Consider the following 24,432-nt stretch of genomic DNA (forward strand, 5'->3'; position numbering starts at 1 on the left):
TGGACAGCCCGATCAAGGTGTATGCGATGTACAACATACAGTTCACTCGGATGAACTGTTTGTGATTAGGCAAGAGAACAGAAATGGTTCAATATAACAAGATGTGTGTGATACATGGCAAACACGTCTGTAATCAGAAATGTGTGCGAAGACCGATAATAATGCAGACGATTGCTTGTAATAAGACATATGTGATATGCTCTGTCTACACAACATCTATTGGCCATTGTGGGATGGGCGGTCATCCGGATACGCCATAAGGATGCGAAGAGGCATTCCTATCAGTAAGGACTAGTTGTTCCACCAGTAACTCATGTAAGAAAACTATCAAGTTAAGTGTGCTCAGGCTGGAGTTGCCATCGGATGAGTGACTGGATGGGAAGTTGTGTCGATGTTAAATTAGGTGATGGGAAATTTAACCTCGAGGTCCTTGTTTTTTATTTTTTAACACATGTTAAAGAAGGTCTACCGCATTACTTTTTGACAATGTGCGATACGTGGCATACAGTTGATCCATCCGACCTATTTGTGATGGAATAGGCCGTGTGTGTTGTGGGCAAACACTTGCTAGTATTCAACATTTGGGATTGATGAATTCATCACCGACAGGATCCCTAGTTTGGTCCGTGTTCATCTGATCATCATCTACTTCTTATGCTAGCTCGATGCTAAGTTTCCATTAATTGATGGCGTTTTATGAACACACCACCATTTCCTGCCATTTCCTCACCAGTTTCTCGCCACCCTGCTATATTGTGCATAGGGGGCGCACGGCGCACGGATGCGGCAAGCGCAGCCTGTAGCACATCCACCTTTTCCAAGCATGCCAAACCACGAAAGTGTCGCTTCTGCCATCAACCTTGTTGTCGGATTTTGGGTTCCAGCGAAACCCTTGAGGTTCAAACACTGGGGTGCGCACGAAGATCTCTCCTCCCTCTAGTTCATGCCCTCACCGCGATCTCAAGGCTCAGCACGTTGAACTTGCAGAACAAAGGGACACAAGATTTTTACTGGTTCAGGCCATCGATGTGGTGTAATACCCTACTCCAGTGTGGTGTGGTGGATTGCCTCTTGGGCTGAGGATGAACAGTTACAAGGGAAGAACAGCCTCCCGAGGAGAGGTGCTCTTGTGCTTGGTGAGTGTGGTGGCCTTGGTGGAATGGATCCGGTCCAACCTCCGATCCCCCCCTACGGAGGCGGCTAATCCTATATATAGAGGCCCGGGTCCTCTTCCCAAATATTAGGCGGGAAGGGATCCCACAACGACCAATTTGAAGGGGGACAACTAGTACAAGCTATCCTGACAAAAGATGGTCTTCGCCTGCCAAAGGCTCTGGTGGTGACGCCATCCTGGGCTCCACGGTGACCTCCGTCCTGCCGTCCTGCTGGTCTTGGTCTCGTTGCACCGATATGGAAACCTTTGCCTGCTGCCTTGGGACTCCTCGCCTGCGCTTGCCTCTTTAGCACCAAAGAGGAAACGAGGACACTGCGCATGCTGGCGCCCGCTTGGTGCCCGCCTGCCCTTGGTCGTCATGGCTTGCATCACAGGAACCTCGCGAGGTGCCCCTTGCCTTGATCTCTCTGCCCCTCGCAAGCCAGCCTGGTTAGGCCGCCCCCGAGGAGGTCTTGCGTCGTCCGCCTCGCGAGGCTCGGCCCCTCTCAAGGGTCTTGAGTGTTTGCTGGTGAAGATGGACCATATGGGGCCGCTGACGGAGCCACGCCGTGGGCCGCAGGCAGGCAAGTCTGGGGACCCCCGTTCCCAGGACGCTGACAGTAGCCCTTGGGCCCAAGGCGTGCTCGGACTTGGCTTCGAGGAGAAGCCAAGGGGCAAGTGCGGAGCGCCATGTGCCCCAGCAGCCCGCGGCCTCGATTGACATGTGGCGATTCATGGGACGTGGGCATCTCCGCGTCCGCGCGCTGCCTCGGCAACTGCCCGACTTGACGAGTCCCTACCGCATTTAGAAAAAGGTCATTATTACCTTAGATCGTGGAGGCCGGCGGTTGGCCTCCTCTTGGTTATAAATGGGAAGGGGGGGAGCGGATCCCCCGCCACCCATCTCTTCCTTCACTCCTCCTGCTTCCCCCTCTTCCTTGCTTCATTGCTAGCAGCGACACTCATGGCACCGGTGAAGAGGTTCTTGGCCACAGAAAAGGCAAGGCCCGCTAGGAGGGGCCCGGCTCGCCGCCAACCAAGAGGGGGCGTGGTCTCCCGCGTAAGCACATTGTGACCCCCACTGTGGCCCCTCGTGGCTGCGGCGGCGCCTCCTCACGCGGTGGGAGTCGCCCAGGTCGTGGCAGTCCCATCGATGAAGTGAGGTGCGCCATGGTTATGCGGCCTCCCAGGCCGCGCTTTCATTCGGCGGAGGTGATGCCGGAGTTCATCGTGTGGTCTAAGAACCCGGCCGGCACCTAGCTTCAGCTTACGCGCTTCTTCGCCGGCGAACTGCCGGCCACGGGTCCAGGCGGTCTCTAACTGCAGGCGGACGGCTGCAGCAGCAAGGCTTCGTGGGTAGCGGTCGAAGTCTCCGGCACAGGCAACACAGCCCTGGCCCGCTGAAAGCACAAGTGCTCCCTAGGTGGTTTTGGTAATTGATGACAACATATCGCTTGTTGGACTAATGTTTCTATCTAGCATGTTTCAGATAAGTTCAACAATGGAGTGGCATGGACTAAAAGTTGTGGGAACTCCTTCAAGATGCTAAGGACAAAGGATTGGCTAAAGCTTCAAGCTCAAGACTCTTCATTTTGTATTTTAGTGATCCAAGATCACATTGAGTCTTTAGGAAAAGCCAATACTATCAAGGAGGGATGAGGTGTTGCTTAATGAGCCTCTTGCTTCATGTGCTTAATGATATGCTCCAAAATCCTCAGCTACTTTCCCACTTCCACACATGACCTAAACCCTAAGCCAAACTCGGTCCTACCGATTCTTCCTATCCGGCCCCACCGAGTTTCACTTGTCATAAGCCACTGCCAAACCCTAGCAATTCGGTCCTACCGATAAGGATCTCGGTCTCACCGAGATGGGGTTGCAAACTCTCTGTTTCCCTTTCGTAACTTTTTGGTCTCACCGAAAGAGCGAATCGGTCCCACCGAGATTGCAATGTAAACTCAGTGTTTCCCCTTTGTAACTTTTCGGTCTCACCGAGTTCCACTCGGTCTCACCGAAAGAGCAAATTGGTCCCACCGAGTTTGCCTGACCAACTCTCTGGTTAGCTAATTACCAAATTCGGTCTCACCGAGTTTGTGTAATCGGTCTCACCGAGATTACGTTATGCCCAAACCCTAACCATATCGGTCCTACCGAGTTGCATGTCAGTCCCACCGAAAATCTCTAACGGTCACTAGGTTTACATTTTCGGTCCGACCGAGCTTATTGATTCGGTCCCACCGAGATTGGAAAACTGTGTAACGGTTGGATTTTGTGTGGAAGCTATATATACCCCTCCACCTCCTCTTCACTCATGGAGAGAGCCATCAGAACACACACACCATTCCAACTCATATGTTCTGAGAGAGAACCACCTACTCATGTGTTGAGACCAAGACATTCCATTCCTATCATATGAATCTTGATCTCTAGCCTTCCCAAGTTGCTTTCCACTCAAATCTTCTTTCCACCAAATCCAAATTCTATGAGAGAGAGTTCAGTGTTGGGGAGACTATCATTTGAAGCACAAGAGCAAGGAGTTCATTACCTACACACCATTTGTTACTTCTTGGAGAGTGGTGTCTCCTAGATTGGCTAGGTGTCACTTGGGAGCCTCCGACAAGATTGTGGAGTTGAACCAAGGAGTTTGTAAGGGCAAGGAGATCGCCTACTTCGTGAAGATCTACCGCTAGTGAGGCAAGTCCTGTGTGGGCGATGGCCATGGTGGGATAGACAAGGTTGCTTCTTCGTGGACCCTTTGTGGGTGGTTGCTTCTTCGTGGACCCTTCGTGGGTGGAGCCCTGTGTGGACTCACGCAACCGTTACCCTTGGGTGGAGCCCTGTATGGACTCGCGCAACCGTTACCCTTCGTGGGTTGAAGTCTCCATCAACGTGGATGTAGGATAGCACCACCTATCCGAACCACGGGAAAAACATCTGTGTCTCCAATTGCGTTTGAATTCTCCAAACCCTTCCCTTTACATTCTTGCAAGTTGCATGCTTTACATTCCGCTGCTCATATACTCTTTGCATGCTTGCTTGATTTGTATTGTGTGTTCTGAAATTGTGCCTAAACTCCACTTAAACCGAAAAAGTTTAAAAATTGCAACTTTAGCACTAAGTGTCTAATCACCCCCCTCTAGACACATCTACTTCTAGATCCTACACCCGCGGCTGGCAGACGTTTGCCTGCGTGCGTGGCCTGGGCAGGTGGTGTGCCTTCCACTTCAAGTACAACGGCGACGCGACCCTCTACGTGCGGGTATTCGAGGAAGATGGTCGCCGCGTCATGTGATGCCCTGGGAAAAACGACGACGACGAGGTGCTCGGCCTTGGCGACGGTCGTGATGAGGAGGAAGGTGGCCTCGTCCTCGGCGCTGGCCGCGGCTCGTCCAGCTACGGTGGCTCCTCCTCCAACGACAACTCCAGCAGCGGCGGCTATGACCAGCCGCGACGCCCAATTCGAGGGTGGCAGTGGGTCGTCTGTTCGCCGCACTCCAGTGAAGCGCGAGGAGGGGTCTGGCTGAGCCCAAGAGAGCGCCATGGGCCAACCCTCGCGAACTGCTATGGGGGCATGCGCCGCTTTTGTTTTGTTCTTTCCTTCCTGCATTTTAAGAAGAAACAAGTATGGGCCCTGCAGGGGCGTGTAATGAACCATGATTTCCAAGCCGCTATGTTATGTTTATCATTCGTGCGTCGTGTTGTAGTACCAGCGTTTTATGTAGACGTGTAGAGATAACTTAGCTTGATGTGTCTGAAGTAGTTTCCGCCCCGTGAGGCGCGCATTTCCCAGTGCCTGGCGAGGCCTCCTTTGCTCGGGAGGCGTCTAGGAACTGCAAAAATACATTAAGAAACTCTTATTCTTCCGAACCCTGGTCGGAGGCACAGCCGGCCACGACCCAGCGCTTTGCATCGCGGTACCCGAGGGGCACGGACTGAGAGTGGTGCGCCAGCTTGCGAGCTCGGGCGAGGGTGCCTCGCGAAGAACAGGAAAAATGCTCATGATGGCACCTCTCTATCCCCCTCGCGAGGCATGAGAGGGAGAGCCCGTGTCAAAACAAGGAACCGAGGGCAGAAACGGAGGCAAAAGGCGATGGAACCAAGACGACAAGGAACACCAGAAAGAATTTTTTTAGTAAAGACGGGTAAGCCAACTACAGAAAGCAAATGAAAAGCCGCGTCTGGCACCTATTCTAGTCTTCTCACCAGCGCGGAGCTAAGTGCTGCCACTAGGACGTGGGAGGGAGCCCCCGAGGCCCGAGGGCGGCAATCCTGAGACTCCGGGGCATGTACAACCCCACTCATTATTACGTGAGAGTGTCACAAGCGGATACCTTCACAGGCACGGGGCCTTGCTTCACAGGCACTGGGCCTTGCTTCATGGGTAGAACTTCCGGAGGTGCTGGATGTTCCAGGCATTCTGGATGGGGATCCCGTCCTGCGTCTCCAGGCACGTGGCGCCAGGCCTGGAGACACGTGCGATCCTAAACGGGCCCTCCCACATGGGCGAGAACTTGTGCAGCCATTCCCTGGAGAGCACCCGCCTCAGGACGAGATCACCCACCTCGAGCGTCCTGGAGCGGACGCTGCGATAGTGGTACCGTTGTAGCGCCTGCTGGTACCTTGCCGCTCGGAGCGAGGCTTCACAGCAGCGTTCCTCCCCTAGCACAAGGTCCATCCCCTGCATGGCATCCTGCTGCGTCTCATCAAACGCCAGGACCCGTGTGGGGCGATGCTTGACCTCGTGAGGGAGAACCGCTTCTGCTCCGTAGACGAGGAAGAAAGGGGTTTCGCCTGTTGGCTTGGTGGAGGTGGTGCGGATGGACCACATCACAGATTGGAGCTCATCGTGCCAGCCCTTGCCGCAGGCCTCAAGCTTGTTCTTAAAGGTCCTGGTCTTAAGGCCTCTGAGGACCTCCGTGTTGGCACATTCAGCTTGACCATTGCTCCTGGGGTGTGCCACTGAAGTGTAGCAGATCTGCGTTCAGGTTAGCACAGTATGCCTTGAAAAGATTGCTAGTGAATTGTGAGCCGTTGTCGGTGATGATGCGGTTAGGGACCCCGAACCGGCTCACGAGACCCTTGATGAACTTGACCGCAGATCCGGCTGGGATGGTGCCGACGGCTTCTACCTCCGCCCATTTGGTGAACTTGTCGATGGTGACGTAGAGGTAACGGTAGCCCCCAGGCGCTCGAGGGAACGGGCCTAAGATATCCAGCCCCCAGATTGCGAACGGCCACGAGAGTGGGATGGTCTGGAGGCCCTGAGCTGGCTGATGGATCTGCTTGGCGTGGAATTGGCAAGCCTTGCAGGACTTCACCAGCTCGGTTGCGTCCTTGAGTGTCGTAGGCCAGTAGAACCCGCTGCGGAACGCCTTGCTGACGAGAGTTCGTGATGACGAGTGGTGCCCGCAGTCTCCGTCGTGTATGTCAGCTAGCAGCTCGTTCCCCTGTTCCCTGGAGATGCATCATAAGGAAACATCACTTGGCTGCTTCCTGTATAACTCACCGTCCTGGATGCAGTATGCCATAGCCTGTCGGGCCACGTGCTCCGCATCCTCCTCCTTCTCCGGCAGCGTCCTTTGCATCAGGTATTCCTTGAGCTCCTTGGTCCAGCACCCCTCCTGAGGCTCGAGCTCCAGGAGTAGGCGTGCTCCTGAGGTTGGGCCGCAGGCTGGGGCTCCCGATGCAGGTTGTTGGGGGAGCTCCTCCCGAGGCAGCACCGGCCCCGAAAGCAGTGGTGCTGCCGACGGCTTGAAGAGCCGCTCTTCAAAGATGCCAGGCTCTTGGGGTTGTCGCTTGGACACCCTTTTGGCGATGTCATTGGCCTCCTTGTTGGTGCCACGGGGCACGTGCTGCAACTCTAGACCCAGGAAATGCTTTTCCATTTTGCGTAGCTTCGCGAGGTATGCCTCCATTTGCTCGTCCTTCGGCTCATATACCTTGTTGGAGAAGTCGACGGGGAGCTGCGAGTCGCCCCTGATGGTGAGGCGCTTCACCCCCAGGGCCACCGCTGCCTTGAGGCCAGGGATGAGGCCTTCATACTCTGCGATGTTGTTGGAGACCTTCTCGCCCTATTGGAAGCAGAGCTACACGGCATAGTAGAGCTTGTCGTGAGTAGGCGAGATGAGCACTGCTCAAACCCCTGCGCCCTGGCGCGCGAACACGCCATCGAAATACATGACCCAGCCATCCGGTGCTTCACTACCTGGCGAGAGGGATCGGTCCTCGCCTGCTTCAAACCCCGGGGCGTTAGTCCATTCTGCCACTAAGTCAGCGAGCGCGGCCCCCTTGATGATCCTAGTTGTGCTGAACTCCAGCTGGAATGCTTGCAGCTTGATGTTCCATTCGGCGACTCTTCCAGCAGTGTTGGTGATCCAGAATACCCTCTCCAGCGGGTAGGACGAGACGACCTTGATTGGGTGACCTTGGAAGTAGTGCCACAGTTTACGCGAGGCCACCAAAAGCGCGAGCAAGAGCTTCTGAGGAATGGGGCATCGTGCCCTTGCATCTCGCAGTACCGTGCTGATGAAATACACTGGGTGCTCGATGAGGGTGGGAACGTCGAGGGAGCTTGTGCCTGTCGGCAGTTCGGGTGCCTCCTGAGATGACGGGACCCCAAGAGCTTGGCCACCTGCCGGGACCTCTGCCGGCCCACGAACGCCGCCTTGCTGGGCCTGGTCACTCGTTGGCATTGCTATAGCCCTTGCGGTGCCCTCTGGGTCCTGTATCGCCTCGGCTGGTGGTGCGGTGCCGCGCAGCAGCCCCTTGGCCTTGCGCTCTTCCCGAACCGCTACTAGAGTTGCGCTAGCGGAGTAGGGAGTAGCGGCAAGGTAAAGCACCAGGGGATTGAGAGGGCGTGGTGCCAACATCACCGGAGGACTGGTCAGGTATCTCTTGAGGTCTTGAAACGCTTGGTCAGCTTCCGGGGTCCACTTGAACGGACCCTTCTTCTTCATCAACTTGAGGAATGGCAGGGCGCACTCTCCCAGCTTGGAGATGAAGCGCCCCGGCGAGGTCACACAACCTGCAAGCTTCTGCATCTCCTTGACGGTTTGTGGTGGGCTCATGTCTTCTATCGCCTTGACCTTCTCCGGGTTGGCCTCAATCCCCTTGTGGGACACGAGGAAGCCTAGCAGCTTGCTGGAAAGGACACCAAACACACACTTTTCCGGGTTGAGCCGCAAGTCCACCTGCCGCAGGCTCGCGAAGGTCTCCTCCAGGTCCTGAATCAAAGTTCTCGCATCCTGAGATTTTACCACAATGTCGTCGACGTAGGTTTCAATGTTCCTCCTGAGCTGCTGACCTAGGGCGATGTGCATTAGCCGTTCGAAGGTCGCCCCTGTGTTGCGCAGCCCGAATGACATACAAGTATAGCAGTACACCCCACACGGGGTCAGGAAGGCCGTCTTCTCCACATCCTCCACTGCCATCTTGATCTTGTGATAGCCTGAAAACGCGTCCAGGAAGCACAACAGGTCGCATTCGGTGGTGGAGTCAACGATCTGATCGATGCGTGGGAGCGGAAGTGGGTCTTAGGGACAAGCCTTTTTAAGGTTGGTGAAGTCAGTACACATGCACTCCTTCCCACCTTTCTTTGGTATGACGACGGGGTTCGTCAACCACTCGGGGTTCCGAACCTCGCGAATGACACCCGCCACCTCCAGCTTGCGGGCTTCCTGGACGATGAAGGACTGCTTCTCCGTGGATTGTCTCCGCGCCTTCTGCTTCACAGGGCGCACATTGGGGCACACCCTCAAGTGATGCTCGATCACCCCTCTTGGGACCCCTACTAGCTGCTTGGGTTCCCAGGCGAACACATCCTTGTTCGCGCGCAAGAACCTCACCGGTGCCTCCTCTTGATTCTGGTCGAGGTTGGCACCTATGGTGAAGGTGGCTCCTGAGGACCCATCTTCCTCGACCGGCACCTGATTGGTTTGGCCCGATCTTGAGTGAACAACTGCTTCTTCTTTGCTGGCGCGGCCTCCTTAACCTCTGGGGTGGTCTCGCTGGCCGGTCGTGCTACCGCGGCGGTTTTGAGGGCACACTTGAGCGCCGCTAGAGCCTCCTTGGTATCTGCAACTACGACGAGGACGTCCTTGCTCCCAGGCATCTTCATGAGGTTGTAGGCCGGATGGGTCGCCGACATAAACTGAGCCAGGGCCGGGTATCCGAGGATGGCATTGTACGGGAGGCCGATGCGGGAGACGACGAAGTCGATCAGCTCGGTGCGGTTGTTATCGTGGGTGCCGAAGGTCACAAGAAGGTGGATCTGCCACAAGGGGTTGGTGGAGCCGCCGCCGACCCCGGAGAAGGGCTTGCTGGGTCAGAGCCGTTGGAGTGGTACATGAAGAGGGCTGAAAGCTTCCACAGAGAGCACATTGAGACCGGCGCCGCCGTCGATGAGGGTCTTGGTGAGAGCTACACTGCAGATGGTGCGCGTGCACAGCATTGGGAGCACGCCTGAGCCGATGGTGGTGGCGGGTGATCCCCTGTGTCGAAGGTGAGGTCGCCCTTGGGCGCCACCCAACCCGGGGGAGCTCGTTGCCATGCGGAGGTGGTGCCAATCTGGCGAAAGAACGCCTTGGTGTGACGTTCCGAGGGTGGTGCCTGCGAGCCGCCGAGGAGGGCCGTGATGGCGAGGGGCGCCGGTGCCGCGAAGCGTGCGACGAAGAGACCGCGCAGCTCCTCCTAGGAGGTCACCGAAGATCCTGGCAGGCTGAGCAGCCAGGTGCGTGGTACGCCGGCTAGGGCCAAGGGGAACTAGTTGGCCATGACCTGGTCGTTGCCTCCGGCTTCAAGGCCGACCTTCTCATACGCCTGCAGGAAGGCCGCCGGATCTGCCGCGCCGTCGTAGCGGGGTGGCATCTTTGGCTTGAGCTTGCGCGGCCACCGCACCTGCCGCAAGGTGTGGGTGAAGGCTCGGACGCTCGCGGCACATCCGCAGGCACCCGCCGGCCTAACCAGAGGGGTGGCGTCTGCCATGGAGCTGGATGAAGCAAGCGGAGAGGCGGAGCTCCGGTTTACCCCTACCTGACACGCCAAATGTCAGATTTTGGGTTCCGGCAAAACCCTTGAGGTTCGAACACTGGGGTGCGCACAAAGATCTCTCCTCTCTCTAGCTCACGCCCTCACCGCGATCTCAAGGCTCAGCGCATCGAACTCACAGAACAAAGGGACACATGATTTATACTGGTTCGGGCCACCGATGTGGTGTAATACCCTACTCCAGTGTGGTGTGGTGGATTGCCTCTTGGGCTGAGGATGAACAGTTACAAGGGAAGAACAGCCTCCTGAGGAGAGGTGCTCTTGTGCTTGGTGAGTGTGGTGGCCTTGGTGGAATGGATCCGGTCCAACTTCCGACCCCCCCCCCTACGGAGGCGGCTAGTCCTATATATAGAGGCCCGGGTCCTCTTCCCAAATATTAGGCGGGAAGGGATCCCACAACGGCCAATTTGAAGTGGGACAGCTAGTACAAGCAATCCTGACAAAATATGGTCTTCAACTGCCAAAGGCTCTTGTGGTGACGTCGTCCTGGGCTCCACGGTGACCTCGGGCCTGCCGTCCTGCTGGTCTTGGTCTCGTTGCACCGATATGGAAACCTTTGCCTTCTGCCTTGGGACTCCTCGCCTGCGCTTGCCTCTTTAGCACCAAAGAGAAAACGAGGACACTGCGCGCTGGGGCCCGCCTGGTGCCCGCCTGGCCTTGGTCGTCATGGCTTGCGTCATAGGAACCTCGTGAGGTGCCCCTTGCCTTGATCTCTCTACCCCTCGCGAGCCAGCCTGGTGAGGCCGCCCCGAGGAGGTCTTGCGTCGTCCGCCTCGCGAGGCTCGTCCCCTCGCGAGTGTCTTGAGTGTTTGCTAGTGAAGATGGGCAGTACGGGGCCGCTGACAGAGCCACACCGTGGGCCGCAGGCAGGCAAGTCTGGGGACCTCCGTTCCCAGGACGCCGACACTCGTCAACGAGGAAAACAAGTAGGCACCACGGCCCGTCGAGGCCGAGGCGCTCCCCAGCAATGCGATGGAAGATGCTGTGATGTGCGTCATTGCCAAGGTTGAGCAGACCTTTGGTGCAGGGCGCTTGAGCGCCGCGGATCAAGATAGGGATGTCAACGCCGACAGGCTGCAGCTCGCCGCACAACATGATCGATGGTGTGCCGCAGAGCAAGCTAGGCGCATCCACGCCGATAGGCTGTGGCTCGCCACACGGCGAGACCGCTAGAGCGCCGCAGAGCGAGAGGCATGTACCCAGCTGTGGACCGTCCTGGGATTAGATCAACACTATTCTAATCCTGGGATTAGAATAGTTATTTGGATCACAGCCAGCCCTATAAGGGCCTGAGAGCTCACTCCCGAACTTCCCAAAACTCGCGGATGAAAAAAAACCCAAGACCCAAGCCCACCACTTCCCCTCCCAGATCTAGCGACTCCCCGATCCAGTGCCTCCCCCCACCCCCACCGCCCCGGGGCAACCGGCGCCGTCCCTGGCTCCGGCGCGTGGCCACCCCGGCCTTCACCTGTTCTCCTCCACCGGCGAGCCCCCCGGCTATCCTCCACCACCCTCTCCCCCCCATCCCACCATCCTCTCGCAACCCCGCCCACCGTCGCCCCCTGCAACCCAGACCACCACCGCCCTGTCAACCTCTCGTGCCGCCGCCCCATCAACACCGCCCGCTGCCGCCACAACCACCGGAGAGCTCATCTCCCACTGCTGCCCCTCCCTTCCCCTCACCCGTAGAGGAGAGGGAGCTCCAGCAGGCTAGGCACCGGCGATGGCGGCTGCCAGATCCGCCACAACCGGAGACCCCTCATCTAGTCATCCATAGCGCAGGCCATGGCCCTGCCGACCAGACCCTTGCTTGCTCCTTGACCCCGATGCCACCTTCAAGTTCTGATGGCTGTTCTACGGCTCCTCCCTGGATCCTTGCTACAGCCTCCTCCCCCAATCCTTGCCACCTTCAAGTTCTGACGGCCGTTCGAGCTCGCTGGCATGGAGTACACGAGTCACATGGAATTGAACTTTTGTTGTTGTTGTTTGAAAACTGATTATGATGCCGGCATGCCTCTTTATTTTGCCTTGATTTTTTTGAATCCACACTCTGCACAATGTTTCTCTTCTCTGATTCAATCAAAGTAAAAATATTTTGTTGCAGAAAAAAATGCATGTACTAGCATACTCAAACTTCAGAGATGCCCATTTCGTTTCGGCTGAAAAGACACACTACTTTTTCATCATGGAGAATATGCCTGTGTTTCGTTTAGTATACATTGAGAATGTTCATTTGTTTTTCAGTTTGCTCCAGTAATCCTAGTTTTTTAGGGCGTAATCCTAATATTTTCAATTTGACCTGTATGTATAATTGAGAAAGTTAAGTGTTGTTTCATTTAGTTCGCTCACCTATTTCTCTGTATACATTGAGAGAGTTAAGTGTCGTTTCATTTAGTTCTCTCACACATCCATGCACATCATTTCTTTTTCAGGCAAGAGGAAAAGGTGATGCTATCCTAGTCCAGCCCCGCGGCTGTAGGGAGGTCAAGCCCATCGCGAGCTACAGTCCACACCTCCTACATCCTTCCCCACCCGCCCTTTGCAGTGCCCCTGACCCACCGCGTGCAGATGCCGTTTCACCGCCCATTAAATTTCCAACACTATTCGCAGCTCCAGCATGTAGTTCGCCGTGATGCTCCTGGAGGTTCAAATTTTTTGTGTTGTTGCATCTGACCCTGATGCATTTTCTTCCTTTTGATGTGCCATTTGATGCATAGTTATCACTGGATGCCCATAACATGTGTAGAGTAGGGTGTTTGTGTTAGAAATCCTGAGAGATTTTCTTGCGTATTTTGTGGTGATGAATAGATAGATTCATTCTTCATTTATGTCGAAGTTTACATTTAAATAATTTAGTGGTTCGGTGTTTATCAAAAGCCACTCTTTTGTTTGTACTTCTCAAAGCAGGGATCGGAAATGCACTCCGGTCTTTTGTTTGTGTGATTTGGCCTCTAAATTATACAAGCTACTGATGAACTTCATTTACATCTCTGAGTGTTTTCTAAGTACATGCATTAGCAGCCAGAGCCAGAGTGTTCTCGTGTGTATTTTTTGTTGCCACGTATAGGCAGCTTCTCTCTGTTCTTGTGGCACAAACGCCTAGCTGAAGAGAAATTCAAAGAAGCTCGATCCATTCTCGTTTCTCGCCCCACCCGATTAGCTTCAATGCAAATTTGTGTATATTTGGTTGCATGAAAAGGTGCTTATGCACGGAATGTTTGCTCATGTGCTAGTGCCATGGAAAAGTTGGAGCTTTTTTAAGTTGTCCTTTGTGTAATACTATTACATTGAAGTTCAAATTTAAAAAATGATCATTTCAAAAATTATAAAATAGCTTTCCCCATTTCTAAAAAAGCCTATAGGTTCAGATTAAAAAGATGAAGAAGTTCAATGCTTATTACAAACCCAAAGAAGGTCAAATTAAAAAAAAGCATATGAAACAATTTTATAAAAAAAATGATTTTCTCTATTAAAATAAACCTAGAAGTTCGAATTTAAAAATGGAGCGGCTCGATGTCTATCAAAAAATTGGATTTTTTCAGTACTAAAAGAAATAAAACCAGGAAGTCCAAATTAAAAAGATGGAGAAGTTCGATGATTATAGAAAACTCAGATTTTCCTCGTTATTAAAGAATGGAAACAAGAAGTTCAAAAATTAAATAACAAGAAGTTCAACTTTTAAAAATAGAGCACTTCAAAATTTAATAAAAAAGATTAAGAAATAAAACCAGGAAGTCCAAATTAAAAAGATGGAGAAGTTTGATGATTATAGAAAACTCAGATTTTCCTCGTTATTAAAGAATGGAAACAAGAAGTTCAACTTTTAAAAATAGAGCGTTTCAAAATTTCATAAAAAGATTAAGAAATAAAACCAGGAAGTCCAAATTAAAAAGATGGAAAAGTTCGATGATTATAGAAAACTCAGATTTTCCTCGTTATTAAAGAATGGAAACAAGAAGTTCAAGAATTAAATAACAAGAAGTTCAACTTCTAAAAATAGAGCGCTTCAAAATTTCATAAAAAGATTAAGAAATAAAACCACGAAGTCCAAATTAAAAAGATGGAGAAGTTTGATATTATAGAAAACTCAGATTTTCCTCGTTATTAAAGAATGGAAACAAGAAGTTCAAAAGTTAAATAACAAGAAGTTCAACTTTAAAAAATAGAGCGCTTCAAAATTCATAAAAATGATTAAGAACTTCAAATTAATATTCATAAAAAACTCAGATATTTTCACGTAACCGAGAGAAGTTCAGCTTGATTACTGCCAGAAGTTCACGTACTACACGCTGCGCATTTTGTATTAAAAAGAATAAAAAAGCAAAGACTAAAAGTTTGTTGATATAAGTTCAAGTCCTCCATCGGAGAAAGTCAAAAAAATATTGTGAGAGAGGTTTATACAAAAGAAACACCATTTGTGTAACACTTGACGAATGGATGAGAAAATTACAAATGAAAAATACATTACAGAAGTTCAACATGAAAACAGCAGGAAGTTCACCTACTACACTAAATGAATATCAAATGGAAAACTTTTAAAATCGTCGCGAGTATGAAAAAATGATCAACACGGGAAAGTTGCGTGTTTACAACGGCTTTCCATCGGTATATCAGTTGCTTAATTTTGGTGAGTGGATGGAGAACTATGAGCAGTGGATGGAGATCTACGAGAAAAAAAGCACGTGAAAAACAGAGTGAAGTTCAAGTAGACATGCCGAGAAGTTCAGGTTCTTCACGTGGTGCATTTTCGAAGAATCTGTTTCGCGATAAAGGTAGAACGATTGATCTCGCCTTTTCGAAATTACATGAAAATGTCTAGGAATCACAGAAAACCATCAACATGAAAAAGTTTCACATTTTCCTTGGCTTTTCAATGGTATATTATTTACCCCATTCCGATAAAGTTTGTAGAAATTACGGTGAAAATACATTTTTAGCCATTTTCAAAATTGACTTAAAACAATAAGGAATTGGGAGAAAAAATATATACCAAAAAGCTTCGCATTTCCTCAAGCTATCTAACGCCATATCATTTGCTGCATTCGGACATACGGTTAAAAATTTAGATCGAAAATACGAACTCAGTGGAACTTGTACCGTTTTCTAAATTACTCTTAAACCGTTCAAAATTAGAAAAAAACTTTCTACATCAAAAAGTAGCGCATTTTCATAAGCTTTGCAACGCCATATCATTTGCCTCAATTGGATTAGCCATTTAGAAATGACATCGAAAAAACGAACTCGACTGTTCGGTTTGCGAAATTTTACGATTTGCCAAACTACTCTTAAACCGCTTACATTTTTCCAAAAATTTAACTTGGGTCATGATACTGGTGTCCATAGATTTCCAACGGTATATCGCAAGCCCCATTTAGGCAATGTTGGCGGAAGTTCAACCTAGCACTAGGGAGAAGTTCAGGTCGAACAACTCAGGCAGTAAAATGGCAAAAAATTCAATTTCATCATGACCCGAGAGCAAAATCTGCCAACAAGCGAGATTCCTATTTAAAACCGGTATTTAGTTGCTAAAAAATGTTTCTAGATTACACTAACATCATATAGTACACAACTAACAAGAATAATTCACGGGGGAAGTGACGGTTGCGAAGGTAGCCCGAAGGTCTGGTTCGCACAGAGGGAAGTTCAGGCATGTTACTCAGGCAGTTCAGGTTGTGATCTGAATATTATTCTGATCCCGTGATCAGAATAGTGTTTATGTATAAAATTGAAAACGATCAATACTAAAACTAATAATCCCTCCTGGGGCCAGTATTCCGGCAGCCCCTTGCTAGCAGCTCCCTGGTGCGCAACGTCTTCCCAGTGCGGAGGCACTACTCCGACCCCTCCACCTCGCAGCGCTTGACGTACCGATCTGCCTCTTGCTGGCGGACGCGCGCGACCGATCTTGCCATTTCATTGGGCGCCCACCGGAGCTCGTCGTCGATGGCACATTGGAGCTTATCGGCCCACCTCCACACAGCGACGAGGTGCCCAACGCCTATGACCTTCCTCGTGAAGTACCCGTCTTCGTACACCTCCTCGGCACGACGACACGCCTGTCCCCAAAGCTCTGCCGCCTCCTTTTTCCAGGCGGCATCATGGGCTTCATAGGCCGCTTGGTACCTAGCTTCCTCCTCCGCCTTCTCCTTCTTGAACGCCACTTTCCTGGCTTTCTTAGCCGGTGGCAGCGACTTCCACAGACAAAGATTGTACTAGGCCCAAAACCAATCCAAAGTTGGGGGGGGGTCCGGCGCAACCTCATCAGGTGGCGTGTAGGGGTCCTCATCGCTGCTAATCGAGTGAGCATCCTCGAGGGGGGGGGGGAACTCCTCGTCGGCGCGTGGGCAGACCGACGGCGCCATGGCAGAGATTTGAGAGAGAGAGAGAGAGGGTGAGCGAGGGGAGGATGTAGATGAGAATGCAGGTGGGACAACGTGAGCAAGATAATATTTATTAGCGACCGGAATATAGATCGACGGGGACAGTTGATGTCTACTACACAACCTTCTTCTTGTAGACGTTGTTGGGCCTCCAAGTGCAGAGGTTTGTAGGACAGTAGCAAATTTACCTCAAGTGGATGACCTAAGGTTTATCAATTCATAGGAGGCGTAGGATGAAGATGGTCTCTCTCAAGCAACCCTGCAACCAAATAACGAAGAGTCTCTTGTGTCCCAACACACCCAATACAATGGTAAATTGTATAGGTGCACTAGTTTGGCGAGGAGATGGTGATACAAGTGGTATATGGATGGTAGATAAAGGTTTTTGTAATATGAAATTATAAAAACAGCAAGGTAACTAATGATAGAAGTGAGCATAAACGATATTGCAATGCTAGGAAACAAGGCCTAGGGTTCATACTTTCACTAGTGCAAGTTCTCTCAACAATAAGAACATAATTGGATCACATAACTATCCCTCAACATGCAACAAAGAGTCACTCCAAAGTAACTAATAGCGAAGAACGAACGAAGAGATTATGGTAGGGTATGAAACCACCTCAAAGTTATTCTTTCCAATCAATCCGTTGGGCTATTCCTATAAGTGTCACAAACAGCCCTAGAGTTCGTACTAGAATAAAACCTTAAGACACAAATCAACCAAAACCCTAATGTCACCTAGATACTCCAATGTCACCTCAAGTATCTGTGGGTATTATTATACGATATGCATCACACAATCTCAGATTCATCTATTCAACCAACACATAGAACCTCAAAGAGTGCCCCAAAGTTCCTACTGGAGAATCACGACGAAAACATATGCCAACCCCTATGCATAGGTTCATGGGCGGAACCCGCAAGTTGATTACCAAAACATACATCAAGTGAATCACGTGATATCCCATTGTCACCACAGATACGCACGGCAAGACATACATCAAGTGTTCTCAAATCTTTAAAGACTCAGTCTGATAAGATAACTTCAAAGGGGAAACTCAATCCATTACGAGAGAGTATAGGGGGGAGAAAACATCATAGGATCCAAATATAATAGCAAACCTCGCGATACATCAAGATCATATCACCTCAAGAACACGAGAAAGAGAGATCAAACACATAGCTACTGGTACATACCCTCAGCCCCGAGGGAGAACTACTCCCTCCTCGTCATAGAGAGCACCGGGATGATGAATATGGCCACCAGAGAGGGATTCCCCCTCCGGCAGGGTGCCGGAACGGGTCTAGATTGGCTTTTGGTGGGTACGGAGGCTTCTGGCGGCGGAACTCCCAATCTATTGTGCTCCTTGATAGTTTTAGGGTACGTGGGTATATATGGGTGAAAGAGATACGTCAGGGGAGCCATGAGGAGCCCACGAGGGTGGAGGGCACGCCCCCTTCCTCGTGGCTCCCTCGTTCCTTTCCTGACGTGCATTCCAAGTTTTCCGGTAGCTTTCCTTCCAAAAATAACTTCTCCAGTTGGTTTCATTCCATTTCGACTCCGTTTGATATTCCTTTTCATCAGAACACTGAAATAGGCAAAAAACAGCAATTCTGGGTTGGGCCTCCGGTTAATAGGTTAGTCCCAAAAATAATATAGAAGTGGATAATAAAGCCCAATATTGTCCAAAACAGTAGATAATATAGCATGGAGCAATCAAAAATTATAGATACATTGGAGACGTATCAACAGTACAAACGCCGGCCGCCGGAATTTATGAGTACTGTAGTTTAAATTACACACGATTCCCGCAGCAAAATCCGCGTGTGAACATAATAGCCAAAATCCGTGTGTGAATATAATAGCTGACGGTTTCCAATACAGAACCGTGTCTGATTAATGATCCCTGCCATTCACCTACCAAACCTCGAGCCGCGAGATATACTGCCAATCGTGTGGGGGCCGGTTGTCTTGTCAGATCTTTACATTTTCTTTTTTGAACACCAGATATTTACATCGTCTGATGATTTTTTAACTCGCACACAAGTACACAATAATATGATTTTTCAAACCATTTAGGTTAGGCGTTGCATGTAGATGTAGTTCAAATTTAAATTACAGTCATTAAATGGTTAGAAAATCACTTAAATGTCTTTAAAAGGTCAAATGACCCCTGAAAATTTCCAAATTTTCACATGACAGTTGTATTAGTGCACGTTAAACGTAGGAAAAAAAATTTGAAAGCCGTAAGAGGAAGCTATCTCCCGTCCGTCAGCAAACATGCATTGTTCCCTCTCGGAACCACGAACCTTCTAGTGAGTTGCTCCGGTTTGTGAGGGGTGTGTGTCTAAACTTTCGCCAAATAGGCCAATTTTTTTACCACATCATCTTGGGGGCATGACATTAAATCAAGCAAGGTTTCATGTTTTTCTGATCATTTTTTAATTTTTTGGAATTAAAATGTCATGGCATGCACTCCATGCATGTGCCCATGCCTTGACACCAATATGTTTGATAATTCATTCGAATTTACTGCACATGGAATTAACTCGCACACAAGTACACAAAAATATGATTTTTCAAACTTTTTTAGTTAGGCGTTGCATGTAGATGTAGTTCAAATTTGAATTAAGGTCATTAAATGGTTAGAAAATCACTTAAATGTCTTTACATGGTCAAATGACCCCTGAAATTTACCAAATTTTCAAATGACAGTTGTATTAGTGCATGTTAAACGTATGAAAAAAAATTGAAGGCCGTAAGAGGAAGCTATCTCCCGTTCGTCATCAAACATGCATTGCTCCCTCTCGGAACCATGAACCTTCTAGCGAGTTGCTCCGGTTTGTGAGGGGTGTGTGTCCAAACGTTCGTCAAACATGCCAATTTCTTTACCACATCATCTTGGTGGCATGAAATTACATCAACCAAGGTTTCATGTGTTTCTGATCATTTTTCTATTTTTTTGAATTAAAATGCCATGTCACTGCATGCATACCTATGCATGTGTCCATGTCGTGAGACCAATATGTTTGAAAATTCCTTCTAATTACTGCACATGGAATTAACTCGCACACAAGTACACAAATATGATTTTTCGAACCATTTTGGTTAGGCATTGCATGTAGATGTAGTTCAAATTTGAATTACGGTCATTAAATGGTTAGAAAATCACTTAAATGTCTTCGAAAGGTCAAATGACCCCTATAATTTTCCAAAATTTCACATTACAGTTGTAGTAGTGCACGTTAGACATTGAAAAAATTTCAAGGCCGTAAGAGGAAGCTATCTCCCGTTCATCATGAAACATGCATTGTTCCCTCTCGGAACCACGAACCTTCTAGCTAGTTGCTCTGGTTTGTGAGGGGTGTGTGTCCAAGCTTTCGTCAAACATGCCAATTTCTTTACCACATCATCTTTGTGGCATGACCTTAAATCAAGCAAGGTTTCATGTTTTTCTGATCATTTTTTAATTTTTTGGAATTAGAATGCCATGGCATGCACTCCATGCATGTGCCCATGCCTTGACACCAATATGTTTGAAAATTCCTTCGAATTTACTGCACATGGAATTAACTTGCACACAAGTACACAAAAATATGATTTTTCAAAGTGTTATGGTTAGGCGTTGCATGTAGATGTAGTTCAAATTTGAATTACGGTCATTAAATGGTTAGAAAATCACTTAAATGTCTTTAAAAGGTCAAATGACCCCTGAAATTTACCAAATTTTCACATGACAGTTGTATTAGTGCATGTTAAACGTAGGAAAAATTTTGAAGGCCGTATGAGGAAGCTATGCCCCGTTCGTCATCAAACATGCATTGTTCCCTCTAGGAACCACGAACCTTCTAGTGAGTTGCTCTAGTTTGTGAGGGGTGCATGTCCAAACGTTCGTCAAACATGCCAGTTTCTTTCCACATCATCTTGGTGGCATGACATTACATCAACCAAGGTTTCATGTGTTTCTCATCATTTTTCTATTTTTGAATTAAAATGCCATGTCACTTCATGCATACGTATGCATGTGTCCATGTCATGAGACCAATATGTTTGAAAATTCCTTCTAATTTACTGTACATGGAATTAACTCCCACAGAAGTACACATATATGATTTTTCAAAATGTTTTGGTTAGGCATTGCATGTACATGTAGTTCAAATTTCAATTACGATCATTAAATGGCTAGAAAATCACTTAAATGTCTTAGAAGGTCAAATGACCACTGAAATTTTCCAAAATTTGACATGACAGTTGTACTAGTACTACAAAATTTCTCGTTCATTTAAAACACCATCTATTGGCACTTTATTCCAAATTCGTCTTTCACAGCTAATAAAAAATATCTACAACATCACACATAGTTGTTTTCTAGGAACCGTTTGCGATGAAAATATCTAGGTCTATTTATGTCTCCCTCCTTAAGCTTCGCCGGCTTGTCTGCTCTAGTGCCGGCAACCCCCGAATCCCCGAATCCCGATCCCCATGCCCACACTCCCTTCTTGCAAATATGATGTTGTGGAAATGCTTCGTGAAGGCCCGTACGATGGCCGCGTCCCCCCGAGCGCCGCCGCCTGCACCGAGAGCGCGACCGCCTATGCCGAGAGTGCTGTCGCATCCGCATTGAGTGCGTCCGTTTCCGCCGAGAGGGCTTCTGCGGCAGCCGACAGGGCAGCTGCAACAGCCGAGACGGCTGCAGCTGCTGCTACGACGATGGCTACAAACATCGAGAGCGCTCGAGTTGCCGTTCATGCCGCTGATGTCGCCCTGGCCCGAGTCGAGGCTATCCACGCCAAGATCGAGGATGCACACGCCAAGATATTCCAGGCCACCTCGGACTCCAGCATGCAACCCACGTCTGAAAAGGCGGTGGTGGCATCGAGCACCTGCTTCCTCATGAGGTCGCCGAGCGGGAGCTAGAGATGCAGGAGGCGGCGGAGATCGAGGGGCGCCGGGAGGAGGAGTTGCGCGTGGCCGAGGTCGAGGTAGAGAAGAGTCTGTCCGTCGAGGAATCGGTGGTGGAGTACCAACGCGAGCTCTGGCACAGCCACTACTATGAGTACTACAAACTTGAGGGCGGCGCCGAGGACGAGGACGGGGACGAGTACAAGGACGCGGTTGACTTCAGCAGGGGGGACGTGGAGTCCACCAACGGCGGCATGTCGCCAGGACAAGTCATCGACGTCTCATCTCACACCGGCGATGCATAGGCTGGCGCAGTGGTGGATTTTTAATTATGCGTACTTAGGCTTTGTTTTTAATGCTGGTCTTTTGTTAGAGCAATGTTTAGGTCAACTGGCTTTGTGTAATTACTGAAATTGCTTGATTCAGTAAGTGTGGTTTGTCTGCTGTACGCTCTTTTGTGTTCCCAAATTAGCAAGCGATATTAAATTATGCAATGATGTACCCGAGGAAATTTCCACCAAAATTTGAATTATCAAACTCATCCCATGCGCGTAAAGGAGAAGAATCATTTGCAATGCACACAATCGTTCAAAGTGAATGGTTTGGCGGCACCGCACGCGTTCAAAGCGAATGTGCCCATGCCTTGAGACCAAAATTTGAATTATCAAACTCATCCCATGCGCGTAAAGCAGAAGTATCATTTGTGATGCACACAATCGTTCAAAGTGAATGGTCTGGCGGCACCGTGCGCAAAGTTTCCCTCCACATTTCCAAAATTTGGCCTACCGCCAAAATATCTACCCCGCCCCCCTTCCCCACCCCCTTTTCTCCCCGACCACAAGTCACATTTCCCCTGTTTCCTCCTTCCTTCCTTCCTGCTAAGCTATAGCCGCTTCCTCGCTCTCACCATATCGCATCCTACCGCCGGGGTCGCCATGGTCTTCTTCAAAGACATCTCGAGTGGTTCCTCCTCCGGCGACTACTCCTTCCCACCCGGGTATGCCTCTCTTCTCTCTCTCAGGCTATGACTTGGAATGAAGGATTTTTACCCGGAGGTCGATTTGAGTCGTTTCTTCCTCTTGTAGCTCCCTAAGACCATTGGTGGCAACGAATGGAGCGGGGTGGCTGAATATCTATCTACTCGTTGTCACCATTAATATCCATGCATGAAGCTACTTGTGTCTGATTCTATGGACACTGGGAGGAAGTTTCTGGCATGTGCAGAGAAGGCTAGACCCTCTTGTGTTGTTACAAATCATTTGTTAGATGTGATTCAGACACTGTATGGTCCCAACCCATTCATACCACATCTTCAACCAAACGCGTCCTAAGATAGTGTCACAGTTTGTACCTAGTATCTTAAATTGTTGCCATCTCATTAGCGGTGCCATTAGAAAATTAATTGGCACCACTTCAGCAGTTTGTGCAGCCAACTTTGGTCCACACATCCGAGCAGCCAAGCAGTAAAATACTAAATCTTTATGGCACGAAGGAACTGGGCATTGGAGCAACTACGTGCTCAGGAGTCTGGGTCCCTGATTTTTTCCCGCTACATCGGCTCGCCAGTTTAGGGCACCAGTGCGAGATGTAGCAACAGTTGTCTTTACACCAGTTTTGGCATACATAGTGGACGGCCTTAGTGCTAGTATTTCTATGTTACTAAATTTGTGCATGTACACACCTGTTAGTATCAATTTGCTGTCATCCAAACACTGTCGCTATGCTATTGCAGTTATATTTACCTTCCTCATAAAATGTTCAATTTGTTATTTATTGTACATGAGTAATCTTGTAGTGTCGTTGTAGTTAATTATAGCTTCTGATGTTCCATAATTTGGTTGTTGTCTCAGTACCAATTATTTCATTTGCACATTGATCTTTTTGAGAAGATATGTCATAATTAACATGTTTCTTCAGTTTTTCAAAATAAGCATTTGTGATTTTCTATGTTGCTATAAACCCATTTCCCCTACAATTGTTACTGATCTAGTTTTAAATATTATAGGATGAATGGAAGTGTTCTTACTTGGAGTGGGTTGATCAAGAGTGGCCATAGTCTTTGAAGATGTGCCTAACGAAGCTCTAGAGCATGTATGAGGAAGTGAACACAGCTAGTCTTAGAGAAAGTCTTGTCAACGCTGAAGCATATTTCAAGATGCGGGATAAAAAGTTGAAGGTGGAGAATGAGCTTAGATTTAAAAAAGACTTTGCTAAGATGGTGTTGGCGAAGGAGAAGGCACTATCCCAGTTGGCCCGTGCAAAACGGGTTCTTACTGAACTGAAAGCAGAGGTGGATAAGACGAGCCTGGATGATCTCGATTAGGGAAATGAATATATTGGTCTTATGAAGTTGAACTAGCTATATGTTGTAATGTGCTGTTTTCATGTAGCTACCGTACCGTGATGTTATAATATATTTATGTGCCTGATATGAAATTGGCAAACAATTGTTCGATATGAAATGTGAATTTGCGTAATACTGGAATTATGAATTGTAAACTAATAAACCTGCTAAATGTGTCGTGGACCTTTGCAAACGGTTCTAGCAATAAAAGCGGTTGCGATGGATAGCCCAATGCCACACAGTTTTCTTAATCAAATAGTGTGTGATATAGTTGATAAAAGCAAACAGTTAACTAAGGAAGACCGTGTGTGATAGTTACACCTTTCACACACGAGCCTACACATAAAACTGTGTGGGATTTACGTCCAAACAGAAACGTTTTCCCTAGATTGACTGTGTGGGATGTACATAAGAATGGAAACGTATTCCTTGGATTGACTGTGTGTGATATACATACGAACGGAAATGTTTTTCTAGGATTCACCATGTGGGATATACATACCTATGGAAATGATTTTCTCGGATTACCGTGTAGGCTGTACATACCTACGGAAATGATTTCTGGGATTCACCGTGTGGGGTGTACATACCTACGGAAATGATTTCT

The sequence above is a fragment of the Triticum urartu genome, chromosome 6A, assembly GCF_056163025.1.
Source record: "Triticum urartu cultivar PI428250 chromosome 6A, HENAU_Tu73, whole genome shotgun sequence".
In the NCBI taxonomy this organism is placed as follows: Eukaryota; Viridiplantae; Streptophyta; class Magnoliopsida; order Poales; family Poaceae; genus Triticum; species Triticum urartu.